This window comes from Nerophis lumbriciformis, linkage group LG12, assembly GCF_033978685.3.
Source record: "Nerophis lumbriciformis linkage group LG12, RoL_Nlum_v2.1, whole genome shotgun sequence".
Lineage (NCBI taxonomy): Eukaryota > Metazoa > Chordata > Actinopteri > Syngnathiformes > Syngnathidae > Nerophis > Nerophis lumbriciformis.
The window spans coordinates 48179446-48195645 of record NC_084559.2 but is presented as its reverse complement, the minus strand read 5'-3'; positions in this window follow the sequence as shown (position 1 = coordinate 48195645).

The following is a 16200-nucleotide window of genomic DNA, read 5'->3' as shown; positions in this document are numbered from 1 at the left end:
TCTGTTCCCTGGGGCACTAAAAAGGAAGCCACACAAGAGGCCTTCTGTCCCAGATACTCCACAACACCTGTCTATTCCAGAATGTGTCGAGTTGGTAGAGGATATGACTTGTGCCTCCCCCCGTAGACCCACTAGACACATGGTCTCGAGTAGGAGGATGATGGATTGGAAGTTGTCGGCCAACAAGAAATTCTTGGTGATCGGCGACTCCAATCTGTCCCATCTACCACCCTTTTACGTCGACGACCTTCAGATCGACAGTTACCCGGGCGCCAGTTTTAGACACGCGGAGGCCATCCTACGCAAGACTATAATTGCTGCACCGGTTGAAGTGTTGGTTCTAGCCTTTGGGATCAACCATCGTGAGCAGAAAGTTAAGGAGACCGTTATTAAGCAGCTCCAAGGGGCACTCAGGATGGGCGCGGCCACCTTCCCACGGGCCCGAGTGCTAATCCCCCTGATTAATTATTCGGCCTCTTTGCCCGTTGAGCAGAAAAATAATCTCGGGCTGCTGAATGGTTTCATCAGGAACAATTATGCTCACATCCCGGCCCTCGACAGCCGGGACTTTGAGACCCAACCCGACCTGGTCCACTGGACGCGGGACACGACCAAGTTGATGCTCAAGCACTGGCTTGACTTTTTAAACTTGGCATCCCCATAATCCCGATCGCTCGGGGGGGTAATAAGAACGTGATAAATTTGGCCCATAATTTCACGCCAACCCCCTTACAAATCTCCCTCCTCAATAAGGGCCTCAACTTCATTCCCTCCACTAATCTCAGTAGCGACTGGCATCATCAACTTCAATTTGACCTCCAGCGCTACCACAGACGTGTCAAACTTGAGGTGTACTATGAGAAACAAGATTCTCTCGGACCCACACCGTTCACAGCCCGTTCCGGCTGGGAGCCCTCACCTGGACTTATGCCTCCGGAATTCCAGGCTATGGTCCGGTCCGACGGGCTCTCCATGTTCGGTTCGGGTTGCGCACCTGCGGTCGCTCCCAATTTGACACGCGGAGAAGTCGAGGCCCTTCATAGTCTAAAAACAAACAAACATATTGTGATCAAACCAGCCGACAAGGGGAGTGCTGTTGTCATTTTTGACAGATCGCAATACATATGGGAGGGTTCTCGGCAGTTGAGTGACATGACGTATTATAAACCACTGCCGGAACCTATTTATCCCCAAACTATTCCCATGGTAGAAAAGATTCTGGATAATCTTCTACTTAAAAAATTTATCAATTTCAAACAACATAGGTATCTCATGGGGGAGCCGGATCCTCGCCCCCACAGGTTCTACATGCTCCCTAAAATTCACAAGGAGCCAGACAAGTGGAGCAAGCCCCACGAGATCCCTCCGGGGCGACCCATTGTGTCTGACTGCGGCAGCGAGACGTACAGAACGGCGGCGTTCATTGATCATTATCTGACGCCGCTTTCCGTTCTGCACGACAGCTACCTCAGGGATACCTATGATTTTATTGATAAAATCAAGAAGGTCTGCATTCCCCCAGATGCCATTTTGTTTACCATCGACATTGACAGCCTGTATATAAACATTGATATAAATGAGGGGATACAGGCTGTCAAAAATGTCTTCTACAGGTACCGCGACGTCAGCAGGCCCGAAAAGGAGCTCTTGCAGCTCCTCGACATTAATTTGAGGAGAAACGACTTTGAGTTTGACGGTCGTTTCTACCTCCAAATTAAGGGCACTGCTATGGGCAAGAAATTTGCACCGGCGTATGCCAACATTTTCATGGCAGAGTGGGAGACCTCTGCCTTGGCCGCCTGCCCAAAACGTCCTCTCCACTACTTCCGGTACCTGGATGACATCTGGGGTGTCTGGACCCATTCCAGTGAGGAGTTCAGCGTGTTCTTAAATACGCTGAACATTCACAATAAAAATATCACCATCAAGTCGACCATGAGCAACACATCGGTCGACTTTTTGGACACCACGACATTCAAGGGTCCCGACTTTGCCGACACGCAACACTTGGACATCAGGGTGTTCTTCAAGGAGACCGACACCCACGCGCTCCTCTTCAAAAGCAGCTTCCACCCCAAGCATACCTTCGCGGGGTTGGTGAAATCCCAATTGTTGAGGTTTCATTGTGTCTGCACCAGAAGGGAGGACTTCCTGACGGCCTCGAGGACCCTCTTTTCTGCCCTGAAGGGGAGGGGCTATGCCAGGTCCTTCCTCAGACGGCAGTTGAGGGTCTTCTTGGACCCGAAGGGGCCTCCCCCTGGGACCGACATGATCCCTCTGATAACCACCTACTCTCCCTGGGCCGTGCGGGTCGCCAGGAAGGTCAAAGACCACTTCCGGACCTTTGTGGAGAGTAGCGGGAGGCTGCCGGGGCGCTACGTGGTGCCGGCCTACCGTAAGAACACCAACTTGAATGATCTGTTGGTCAGGGCCAGGGTCAGCTCATTGAGAGACCCGCCCTCCACTAGGAGGGACACCCTTGTCCGCCACTCACCATGGTTGGTGAACCCCCACAACCGCAAGGTTTTCCAGCCGTTGTGCCGTGGCGGCCGACACACGTACACACAACTGTGTGTACGTGATTCGGTGCCAACGATGTGGCGATATGTACGTGGGCGAGACGGGCAATACCTTAGCTAGGAGATTCGCCCAACACAAGTACAACATCGTTAGGCAAAAAAATACCAACACTCACCTGGTTCAGCATTTTCTCCGACACGAGTGGTCTTCCGTCCGGGCGACTGTCGTAGAGACGGATCCCAAATGGAGCCTCGCCCAACGCCACCGGGCGGAGCTCCTTTGGATCTCCAAATTGGGCACCAGACATCCAGGGGGCCTAAATGAGGTGTGAGTGTGAGCCCGTTGGATTGTGACGGACAGTGCACATTCCCGTTTTTCCCTTCTTTATTTTTCCCATATCCCCCACCCCCCCTCTTCCCTAACCCTAACCATTCCCTTCTCCTTACCTAAAACCTACCCCCAAACCTAACCCTAACCCTAACCCCAACCCTAACCCTAACCCAATTGAAGGTATTTGGTACTTTTAATCATTGTCCAAGATTGAAATGGTAATTTGAAACCATTAAGCCAATTAAAAAACATGTAGGTCTTGTCCTCTCCAAGGTTTCTCATAGTCATTCACATCGACGTCCCACTGGGGTGAGTTTTTCCTTGCCCTTATGTGGGCTCTGTACCGAGGATGTCGTTGTGGCTTGTGCAGCCCTTTGAGACACTTGGGATTTAGGGCTATATAAATAAACATTGATTGATTGATTAAGGTTTTAACTTCAGAAATCGACATATATGTATAAAAATTGTTGCTTGCAGCATAATAGTGTTGACAAACATGTCTAAGGGTGTGGAGATGTCCCCATTCACAATAAAAGAGATCACATTTGACATATATATAGATGATAGTAACATATAAATGTTTGTAAACATTATACTGCAAGCAAAAAATGTTTTGCATAAATATTGATTTCTGAAAGTAAAAACATTTTCTAATTGGCTTTCAAATTATCAATTAAATGTGGGAAAATGGTTAAAAGTACAAAAACTCTTAAATAGTATTCCGTCCTACGTGTCTGTGACGTAAACAAGTTGACAGATAGCTAACATTAAGATCCCAAGGAAATCTTTAAGAAGCTTTAGTGGTTTTCACGGAGAATGCACTTTTCATTTCTTCTTGTCTAATTGGTCATTTCGTTCTTTGTTTTCTCTTTTCCTTGAATGTATTTTTGCTTTTATCTTCTCTTTTTTGTTGTAAAACTGTATAAAGAGACACAAGCTATTTGTCAAATAAACACTACTAAGTAACTACATTTCCATAAATGTTTGCTGCATAACATGTTTTCACACAATAGCATGTAAAGAGTGCTCATAAAGTGATGTAAATGGCCCATGTAAGACTCAAAGCCACACATGAATAAGATTGACATTTCCAAACATTGCACCCTCCCTCAGAGGAGTGAGCTAGCGAGCAAAGAAGCTGCATGCTAAGTAGCAACAAGCTAAACAGTAGAACAAGCTATTGTTGCACAGTACTATTTCTACATTTACACAACGTCTTCATGTCACTCATAAAACAGACACAGGACTTACAATGTTTCCAAGGCACTTTGTGGGAAGAAACACCAAACTTGGAGCGCTGAAACACGCAAAGCTGTCTCGTGTGTAAACGAGCGGGCGTCTGACTGTCGTGCGGAGCCTGCCGGAAACTAGAGGAGAGAGCAACTCGCCTTCAAAATAAAGGTCCCTTCTCATTACCTGATAATGTTACGTCACAATAGATATCTTTATAAAAAAGTTTTCAAGTGACTTAATAATTACTTAATAGTAATTATAATTTTTTTTTTTAAATTGTATCATATTTTTTTATTATTTTTAATACTCTTTGTATTTGCTTTTTTTTTTTCTTTCCTTGACATGTTTTGTTCAACCTGACTGATGTGTAAAATTGTTGAAAATAAAAAAAACATTTGACAAGGGTTAGGGTGATGCGCGGACCCCGGCCCTTGATATATAATTACTACTAAGTAATTATAATTACTATTAAGTAATTATATATCAAGGGCCGGGGTCCGCGCATGCGCAAGCCTTTTGTTTTCTATATATTGTGTTGTGAGATCAACCAGTGGGACTTGTAATGATAGTGTTTGACCACATGGTGGTAGTAAGAGTCTACAAATGACTAGGAACCAATATATAGTAGGTGTCAGGTAGGACTCTTGAGAGAGGTACACACCTTGTACGCATGAGTGTTGAAGTAGCGTTTGTAATATGTGATCGTGATTAAAAGACAGTTCTGCAAGTCATCCAACGATGTGTTATTTAAAACAATAACATAACAGGACTGACAGCTGTACCAGCGAGTTGAGAATAAACAGAGTTCACTTTATAAAGTATTACCCTCCGTCTGGTCATTCAACAGTCCTTACCTTTGATCGCCGACACCATAAACGGATACGAGCGAGGCGGAAGTCACGCCCATGGGCCCGCTTTTTTTTTTTTAAAGAAAAAGAAAAGATACAGACTAAATACATTTTTATTTTTTGAAAAGTGAACTTTACCCAACCTTCGCTGACTTTTTTCAAACCATCCACACCCGGGACATTATTTTTTTATAACAATTTCAGAGTGATATGACGACGGATGGGTCCCGGTTAGGTCCAGGCGGAAACAAAGACCGCAACGCCAGGTTCCGCCTTCAGATTGGTTCCGCCCGGAAGACGGCCATTAATACGACCCAGACGGCCTAAATACATTTTATTTTTTTGAAAAGTGAACCTTAGCCGACCTTCAATGACTTTTTTACACCATCCACACCCGCGACATTATTTTTTATAACAATTTCAGAGTGATATGACGACGGATGGGTCCCGGTTAGGTCCAGGCGGAAACAAAGACCGCAACGCCAGGTTCCGCCTTCAGATTGGTTCCGCCCGGAAGACGGCCATTAATACGACCCAGACGGCCTAAATACATTTTATTTTTTGAAAGGTGAACCTTAGCCGACCTTCAATGACTTTTTTACACCATCCACACCCGCGACATTATTTTTTATAACAATTTCAGAGTGATATGACGACGGATGGGTCCCGGTTAGGTCCAGGCGGAAACAAAGACCGCAACGCCAGGTTCCGCCTTCAGATTGGTTCCGCCCGGAAGATGGCCATTAATACGACCCAGATGGCCTAAATACATTTTATTTTTTGAAAAGTGAACCTTAGCCGACCTTCAATGATTTTTTTACACCATCCACACCCGCGACATTATTTTTTATAACAATTTCAGAGTGATATGACGACGGATGGGTCCCGGTTAGGTCCAGGCGGAAACAAAGACCGCAACGCCAGGTTCCGCCTTCAGATTGGTTCCGCCCGGAAGACGGCCATTAATACGACCCAGACGGCCTAAATACATTTTATTTTTTGAAAAGTGAACCTTAGCCGACCTTCAATGACTTTTTTACACCATCCACACCCGCGACATTATTTTTTATAACAATTTCAGAGTGATATGACGACGGATGGGTCCCGGTTAGGTCCAGGCGGAAACAAAGACCGCAACGCCAGGTTCCGCCTTCAGATTGGTTCCGCCCGGAAGACGGCCATTAATACGACCCAGACGGCCTAAATACATTTTATTTTTTGAAAAGTGAACCTTAGCCGACCTTCAATGACTTTTTTACACCATCCACACCCGCGACATTATTTTTTATAACAATTTCAGAGTGATATGACGACGGATGGGTCCCGGTTAGGTCCAGGCGGAAACAAAGACCGCAACGCCAGGTTCCGCCTTCAGATTGGTTCCGCCCGGAAGACGGCCATTAATACGACCCAGACGGCCTAAATACATTTTATTTTTTGAAAAGTGAACCTTAGCCGACCTTCAATGACTTTTTTACACCATCCACACCCGCGACATTATTTTTTATAACAATTTCAGAGTGATATGACGACGGATGGGTCCCGGTTAGGTCCAGGCGGAAACAAAGACCGCAACGCCAGGTTCCGCCTTCAGATTGGTTCCGCCCGGAAGACGGCCATTAATACGACCCAGATGGCCTAAATACATTTTATTTTTTGAAAAGTGAACCTTAGCCGACCTTCAATGACTTTTTTACACCATCCACACCCGCGACATTATTTTTTATAACAATTTCAGAGTGATATGACGACGGATGGGTCCCGGTTAGGTCCAGGCGGAAACAAAGACCGCAACGCCAGGTTCCGCCTTCAGATTGGTTCCGCCCGGAAGACGGCCATTAATACGACCCAGACGGCCTAAATACATTTTATTTTTTGAAAAGCGAACCTTAGCCGACCTTCAATGACTTTTTTTCAAACCATCTACACCCGCGACATTATTTTTTATAAGGTCCCGGTCAGATCCGGGTGGAAACGAAGACCGCAGCGCCAGGTTCCGCCTCCAGATTGGTTCCTCCCAAAAGACGGCCGTTATTATGACCCATACGGCCGTTTTTTACAGCGGTTCCAGCATCCGCCTCGCAGAACTTATTTGGAGGTGACACGAGGACACCAAAGATCCCACTTTTGTGGTCAACCTCACCCACACTCGAACATAGGCCGCTGTCACGCCAAATTTCTTCCCCCTACAAAAACCTTCCCCCCCATTTACTTCCGGGGTCATTTTCTCAAACGTCATTTCCTTTTACTTACGTCATTGACAGCGATCGATAGAATCCAAATCTCCTGAAAATGGTGGTGTCACTGAATGACATTTGTCTTTATCTTTCCCAGGGGACTTATGTCAAACACCAGCAGGCTTCGAAAAAATTCCAGGCGGAGTGTTAGGGAAAATTTCAGGCGGAGTGTTAGGGCCGCTGCTGGGAACTTCTATCTTCGTGGTAACGTGCAAAAAATATTAATTAATATATAATTCTGTTAAATGTCTGTACTTTGACTCAAGTTAATTTGTCCGATTAATACAGACGTTTTGTTTACGCTATATTATAAAAAATAAATAAATAAAACAAGTATCCTTCCAGCGACGGGCAGTCAAAGCCGAAGTGTTAGCAATCGCTGTCAATGACGTAAGAGGAAATGACGTAAATAAAAGGAAATGACGTAAGAAAAATGACCCCGGAAGTAAATGGGGGAAGGTATTTGTAGGGGGAAGAAATTTGGCGTGACACCGCCATTATGGGGACGAACAGCAGGTGCGCCACAGCGCCCCCCAGCGGCATTTGTGGAGCAGCGCATGCCCAGCTTTGTTTGATTTATTGAAATGTATAGGTAGATTGCACAGTCCAGTACATATTCCGTACAATTGACCACTAAATGGTAACACCCCAATAAGTTTTTCAACTTCTTTAAGTCGGGGTCCACGTTAATCAATTCAACAGAGCATGGGCTTTGCGCCTCAATTTTTTCATCCTCAGGCATATTTTATGCCTGAAAACTTATCTCTAAGGCGTCCCCGCAATCCTACTCGTTCCAGGAGCATTGACATTGACAGCCTTTATGCAAATTTTGACATGGACGAGGGTTTTCAGGCTGTCAAAAATGTATTTTACAGGTACATGGACGTCAGCAGGCCCGAAAGGGAGCTCTTGCAGCTCTTCCAAATGAATTTGAGGAGAAATGACCTTGAATTTGATGCTCATTTCTACCTCCAGATGAAGGGCACTTCATCAATGGGTTGAAAGTAATTGTTACTTATCATTTTCAATTATTTCACCTTTAAATGTTTTCTTAAGCCTTAACAAATAAGTACATGTCTTCAACTCCTCACTGAGCTTGTTCCACCATTTAACTCCTAAAACTGAAATACATTTGTATTTAATATTAGTTCTTGCTTTACCTATTTCAAAAATCAATATCCCCGTAAATTATAGTTTTCTCCTCTTAATTGAAATTAGCTAAGAATACAAGCTGGAAGGCTGTTCTTTACTCGAAACATAATTTCCATTGTTTTTAAAAACACTATCTGAAAATTTTAACGCATTATAACTTATAAATAATGGATTGGTATGTTCATAGTAGCACACTTTGTGTATTATTCGAATGACCCTTTTTTGGAGTTAAATTATTGGGTCTATGTTTGTTCTATAAACATTTCCCCAAACTTCAACACAATATGTTAAATATGGAAAAATAAAAGAATAATATAGCATATGCAGACATTTCTTATTCAGCATGTGTTTTACTTTATAAAGAATGGCAATGGATTTGGATATTGTTCCCTTTATATATTCAATATGCGGTTTCCAACATAATTTATGATCAATTATTATTCCCAAGAATTTAGTTTCATATACTCTATCAATTTCCACTTGATTTAATTTTAATTTTGCTTCACAATTTGTTCTTGCACCACTAAACACCATAAATTTAGTTTTCTTATCATTTAATGATAACTTATTGATATCAAGCCATTTTCTTTAGCTGAATCAACTCAACCTCTATTACCCTTAACACTTCCTTCAAGTCTTCTCCTGAACAATATACATTTGTATCATCTGCAAACATCATACATTTATTAGATACTGAACAAATATCATTTAAATATAGTATAAATAACTTAGGTCCCAATACCAAGCCTTGTGGAACCCCACAAGTTACTCTTCTTGGCTGTGATTTAGTCTTATTAATTTCCACATATTGAGATCTATTACTTAAATAACTACTTAACCACTGTTGTGAAACACCTCTTATGCCATAATTTTCCAATTTTTGCAGAAGTAAGGAATGATGGATAGTGTCAAAAGCTTTACATAAGTCAATAACTACTCCAACAATGTGTTGCTTTTTTTCTATTGCTGTGGCTACGTTTTCTACAAAGTGCATCACCGCTAGGGATGTAGATGGATTACTCCTGAAGCCATACTGATCATCATTCAGTAGCTCATGTTTGTCAATGAACTTATCAAGTCTATTTACAAATCATTTCTCAAGAATTTTTGCACATTGGAGGTAGTAGAGACACAGGTCTATAATTTGAGACCATATGTTTATCACCATTTTTATAAATCGGAATGACTTTAGCAATTTTCATTTTGTCAGGAAAAGTTCCAGATGATAAAGATTTATTACATATGTGAGTAAACGGCTTCAGGACACAATCCATCACTTCTTTAACAAGTGACATATCCACGTTGTTACTATCGACAGATTTTTAGTTTTTAAACGTTATCACTTCTAAAACATCACTTTCACAAACTCGGCCAAGAAACATTGAATTTAATGTCAGATACACTCTTTAACTTTTTCTCATCATTCATATTAGAAATAATATTTTTTGCCAAATTTGGGCCAACATTCACAAAAAACTTATTGAATTCCTCAGCTATTCTATATTTTCAATAATTGAGTTGTCATCTTTTACCAGATAAGCTGTAAAATGCTTTTTGCTAGATTTTTTTTAATCATAGTATTAAGCACATTCCAGGTTTCAATGATATTATTTTTATGTTTATGCAGCAATTGTTCATAATAGTTTTTTTGTTGCAGCCTCATGATACATGTCAATCTGTTTTTATACTTTTTATATTTGTCCTCATTTTCCTTTGTTTGATGCTTAATAGATTTCTTCTAAAGCCTTTTTTTTACAGGCTTTTACTAAACCCCTTGTTATCCATGGTTTCTCCCTCCTTTTAGTATTTTGCTTATATTCTCTCACTGGACAATGACGGTCATAAAGTGTCAGAAATATATCCAGGAATGTATCGTATGCTTCATTAGTATCCTCCACAAAAACATTTTGCCAATCCTGATTTAAAAGATCAGCCTTGAATGCCTTAACTGCTTCTGGTGATTTTATTCTAACAAAGTTATTTATTTGTCTTTTTGTTTGTAAGTTTTGCTCCCTGTTCATTTGGATCACTGTAAAGACAGGCAAGTGATCACTTACATCAGTCACCAAGAGTCCACTTTTTCTATTCCCATCAAATACATTTATAAAAATATTGTCAATCAGTGTTAAGCTGTCCTTTGTTATTCTGCTAGGTTTTACAATTAGTGGAAAGAAACTCAAGCTAAACATAAGATGAACAAAATCAGTGGTTTTCATGTGATCATCAATCAATGTTGAAGTCACCACAAATCAAGATCACCTTATCATTATGTCTTTCATATAACTCAAAAATGTTCTTATTAAATTGATCAATGCATGATCATGGAGTTCTATAAATACAAATAATTATGTTTTTGGATCTTTCAACACTTATTTCAATAGTTACACATTCCATCAGATTGTCAATAGCAGTTGTCATGTCAGCAATCAGCCTCCATTTGAGAGAGGACATCACAAACAATACAACACCTCCTCCCCTTTTGTTCATCCTGTTTTGCCAAAACATTTCATATCCCTCTAATCCATCCACTAATTCCTTACTATCACTTAACCAAGTCTCTGAAATTGCTATTATGGTAAACCTTTGCTGTATTTGTTTAAGATACTCTTTCATTTTGGAAAAGTTACTGTAAAGACTCCTGCTGTTGAAATGAATCACAGAAAAGCCTTCCATTTGAACATTTGAATGAAACTGTTCTTCAGTATAATACTCACAGTCCACATTAGAGTCCTGATAGAAGTGAATATCTGGGTCAATGTTCTTTTCTAACTCATAGCATTTATGATCATGAAAGCGAAAGACTTGAATTTTGTGCAGCTCATTTGTTCTTCCATCATGTTGGTTGTCCACACTGTTTCTCTGCACACAGTACACATTGTACACTGTACATTGTCCACACTGTTTCTCTGCACACAGTACACATTGTACACTGTACATTGTCCACACTGTTTCTCTGCACACAGTACACATTGTACACTGTACATTGTCCACACTGTTTCTCTGCACACAGTACACAGCCAACAAGGAAAATGATTCCACTTGTTTATCATCATCATCTTTTTCATTGATATTGTTCAAGTTTCTTCAAGTCTCTGACCACTAATACCCTTGCTTGTTCTGGTGGACCATTCAATCTGATCATTACTTTACAGTTCCTTGTCCACGTGTCCTGGATTCGCTTTCCCTTTTCCAATATCCTGGCGTGTCTTGCAATTTCTGCGTTTCTCTTTGTGAGGTGCTCATTTACATACACTCCAGTACCTTTCAAATTTTTTCCCAGCTTAAGCATTTCAATTTGATGTTTTCTACTCACAAAACGGATGATGATGTTGGATCTGTTGTTTTGTTTCAGTGGAATGGTGTGGCATGCAGCTATACTTGAACTGCATACAGGAATATTGAAGAAGTTGCTGACTTGCTGCTCAAGTGTGTGCAGTTCACCTCTTGGTGCACCTCCTCCCTCCTTGTCACCTGCTGTGGTCCTTGCATAGGAGCGGTGGCTTGTCTCAAGCCCAGAAATCAGCAGGTCATCCATCCTCCAGTACTGCTCTAGATCGTCCTCTTCTTTCAAGCTCTTCAATCTTCTTGTCTTTGTCTTTGATTATTGCCTTCAGCTGCTTAAGTTCATCAATTAAGTCCAGAAGGCTCGTTTGCTGTTTTGCTACTTTGCTGAGTTCCTCTGACATGAAATTCAGAGACTTGTTCACCTCTTCCATTTCTTCTGACAAATTCTTAGTCGCCATTCTTTAGTGAGGAAAAGTACTTTTAGAATCCAGTTGATCTTTCAGAATACTTTCTGATTTCAGGCAATCCAGTATTGATGGCTTGTCAGTGCATTGAAGCACATGTCATCAAAAAGTCTCCAACACGTCCAAAATCACAAGAATGATCCGGCAGTTCAATGTTTATCTTCCTTTTAAACATGAAGATGTTGCTCTGCTGGATGGATGTCAACTTATTTTCAAGATTTTTCATGAATTGTTGGAGTTGTGACCCAGTGCATCTAGCCGGCAGCCATCTTGAATGATATATCAGTCAATGATGTATGGACATAGGTCCTAGTCACAAGTGTCTCCAAGATTGTGCATAGTCAAGATTGATTTCAGTGCCAGAAGGCTGATTGATATTGCTGTGATGTCATCATCTAAACACTTGTATCGTGACAGTACATATGGAAGTAAATGTGGTGTGAGTGTGTATGTGTGTGAATATGTACAGTGAATATGAATGTGTGTAAAGGAAGGGCCTTTGTAACTGAATCATATTCAAATATAAATTAGTAAGGACTTACCTCATATTACATGATTGTGTACGTTTTTATTGAAATTTTTTTACATACTCCATTAAGAAAAAAAAACTATTTTTTTATATCATCACTTTTTTACGGTAAAATTTGGCGACTGACCTACCACTATTGTCATCGTTAATATAGTTCAAGTAGATTTTGAAGTATTTATTTACATTTTAATACATTGTATATTACATGTATATTATTAGATATTACAAAACTTACTCACGCACGGGTTCACCGTACGTGACTGCTCGCTGATTCGAGAAAGATAAGTATCGTTCTGTGTGCTTTTAATTGTTCTGCAGCTTTCTTTACTACTTCCTAAACATATTTAGTAGTACTATTTAACTTGCAAATCACCCGATCTCTGTCTCACCGGAGCTAGCTAGCTGCTAAGCTAATGCGGAGAAAGGCGGCGCCGGTCGTCGGTCGGAAGGAAGCGACTCCCGCACACTGTGACCACGACTTCTCAGAAGACAGCAGGAACTTCACTCGGTGACAGAAAACTCAGTGAGTATGACTTCCTGCGCTTCGTGCACCTTACTCATGGATAGGTTGGCTCTGCTAGAGGGCCGTGTCCGCCAGTTAGAGCAGAGTAATCTCGTAACTTTAGATGTTGCGGACACATCTGCTAGCGTTAGCTGTAGCGAGCTAACTAGCCCAGCTTGTAGTAGTCCTAAGCGACCTACAAGCTACGGTGTACCGGTTGAGACGCATAATAGATTTAGCTCTTTAGCTAGTCCTACACCCCAGTCTACCGGGCACCACACCTTAGTCATAGGAGACTCCATCACCCGAAACATAAAGCTTAGCAAACCAGCCACAATTAAGTGTATTCCCGGGGACAGAGCACCTGACATTGAAGCTAATCTTAGGGAGCTAACTCGCAACAGGCCTAGTAAACACGTACGACAGGCTAATCGCACCACTAGTTATGTGAATATAGTTGTACACGTTGGCTACAATGACACTAGAATGAGACAGTCAGAGATTACAAAGAGAAACATAGCCAGGACTTGTGATCTCGCTAGAAAGATGTCCAGGCATCGAGTAATTGTCTCTGGCCCCCTGCCTGCGAGAGGCAATGATGAGAGATATAGCAGATTAGTCTCGCTTAACAAGTGGCTGGCTAGCTTCTGTAGACAACAGGGACTAATGTTTATTGATGATTGGCCCTCTTTCTGGGGCAAACAAGGCTTGCTGATGAGAGACGGCCTTCACCCTAACCAGGAAGGCGCCATCATCTTGGCTAAAAACATAGACTACTGTTTAAGTCACACTTGACTAACTACACTAGAGCAAGCCCGGTCACAGGCAATTAGAGCCTGCTAGTCCGGGCGAGGAGTCAGTTAAGCTAGAACTAGCCAGCGCCAGGCTGGATAATCCCTGTACACATAGCAATTCTCTTAGAATAATACACAACTCACAATGTTTTTTCTGTTGTGAATGTGTCAGAGGTAGATGTGCATTCTACTGAGGTGGCAAATTATGATGCGTTCAGTTTATCGCAGCATCAAGCAAACAATCTGAAAATTCCCGTCATATCAATTTCTAGATATGGTCAAAACTATTTAAAGTGCACAACGCATAATAAACGCAACATTATTAATATTGCTACTACGGATAATTTCAACAAAAACTCGTCAAAACAGCCCAATACTTATATGGGCTTTTTAAACATAAGATCATTGTCTCCCAAAACGTTATTAGTTTATGAGGTCATTAGAGACAACAATCTTAACGTCATTGGTCTTCGCGAAACCTGGCTCAAACCAGACGATTTTTTTGCGCTAAATGAGGCATCTCCTCCTAACTATACGAATGCACATATTGCCCGTCCCCTCAAAAGGGGTGGGGGGGTGGGGGGGGGGGTCGCACTAATATACAACGGAAACTTTAACCTTACCCCTAACCTAAATAAATACAAATCGTTTGAGGTGCTTACTATGAGGTCTGTCGCACCGCTGCCTCTCGACCTGGCTGTTATCTACCGCCCCCCAGGGCCCTACTCAGACTTTATCAATGAATTCTCAGAGTTCATTGCTGATCTAGTGACGCACGCCGACAATATAATTATAACGGGGGACTTTGACATCCATATGAATACCCCATCGGACCCTCAGTGCGTGCCGCTCCAGACTATAATTGATAGCTGTGGTCTTACACAAATAATAAATTAACCTACGCATCGCAACGGTAATACGATAGATCTAGTGCTGGTCAGGGGTGTCACCACCTCCAAAGTTATGGTACTCCCGTATACTAAAGTAATGTCCGATCATTACCTAATAAAATTCGAAGATCTGACTCATTGTCAACAAGCTAATAATAATAATAATAACTGCTATAGCAGCCGCAACAATGCTGCCACAACGATGACTCTTGCTGACCTACTGCCTTCGGTAATGGCACCATTCCCAAATTATGTCGGCTCTATTGATAACCTCACTAACAACTTTGACAATGCCCTGCGCGAAACCATTGATAGTATAGCACCGCTAAAACAAAAAAGGGCCCCTAAAAGGCGCACCCCATGGTTTACAGAAGAAACCAGAGCTCTTAAATTATCATGTAGAAAGTTGGAACGCAAATGGCGCGCGACTAAGCTTGAGGTTTTCCATCAAGCATGGAGTGATAGTTTTATATCGTATAGACGCATGCTTACCTTAGCTAAAGCTAAATATTACTCAAATCTCATCCGCCTCAACAAAAACGACCCTAAATTTTTGTTTAGTACAGTAATAATACCTGAGATTTATATAGCGCTTTTTCTAAGTACCCAAAGTCGCATCGCTAACCCAACAAGGGACTCCTCAATAGCTCCACCCACTCGGCAGATGACTATGAATTTCTTTAATAAGAAAATTGAACCCATTAGAAAGGAGATTAAAGACAACGCATCCCAGCTACAACTGGGTTCTATTAACACAGATACAACTATCTACGACGGATACTGCAATACAAAATACTCTTTTTGATGAAATAACATTAGAGGAACTATTACAGCGTGTAAGTGGGATACAACAAACATGTTTACTTGACCCACTTCCTGGGAAACTTATCAAGGAGCTTTTTGTATTATTAGGTCCATCAGTGCTAAATATTATAAACTTATCACTTTCCTCTGGCACTGTTCCCCTAGCATTCAAGAAAGCGGTTATTCATCCTCTGCTCAAAAGACCTAACCTCAATCCTGACCTCATGGTAAACTACCGACTGGTGTCCCACCTTCCCTTCATTTCGAAAATCCTCGAAAAAATTGTCACACAGCAGCTAAATGAACAATTAGTGTCTAACAATCTCTGTGAACCTTTTCAATCTGGTTTCAGGGCAAATCACTCTACGGAGACCGCCCTCGCAAAAATGACTAATGATCTACTGCTAACGATGGATTCTGATGCGTCATCTATGTTGCTGCTTCTTGATCTTAGCGCTGCTTTCGATACCATCGATCATATTTTATTACAGCGTATCAAAACACGTATTGGTATGTCAGACTTAGCTTTGTCGTGGTTTAACTCTTATCTTACTGACAGGATGCAATGAGTCTCCCATAATAATGTGACCTCGGACTATGTTAAGGTAACGT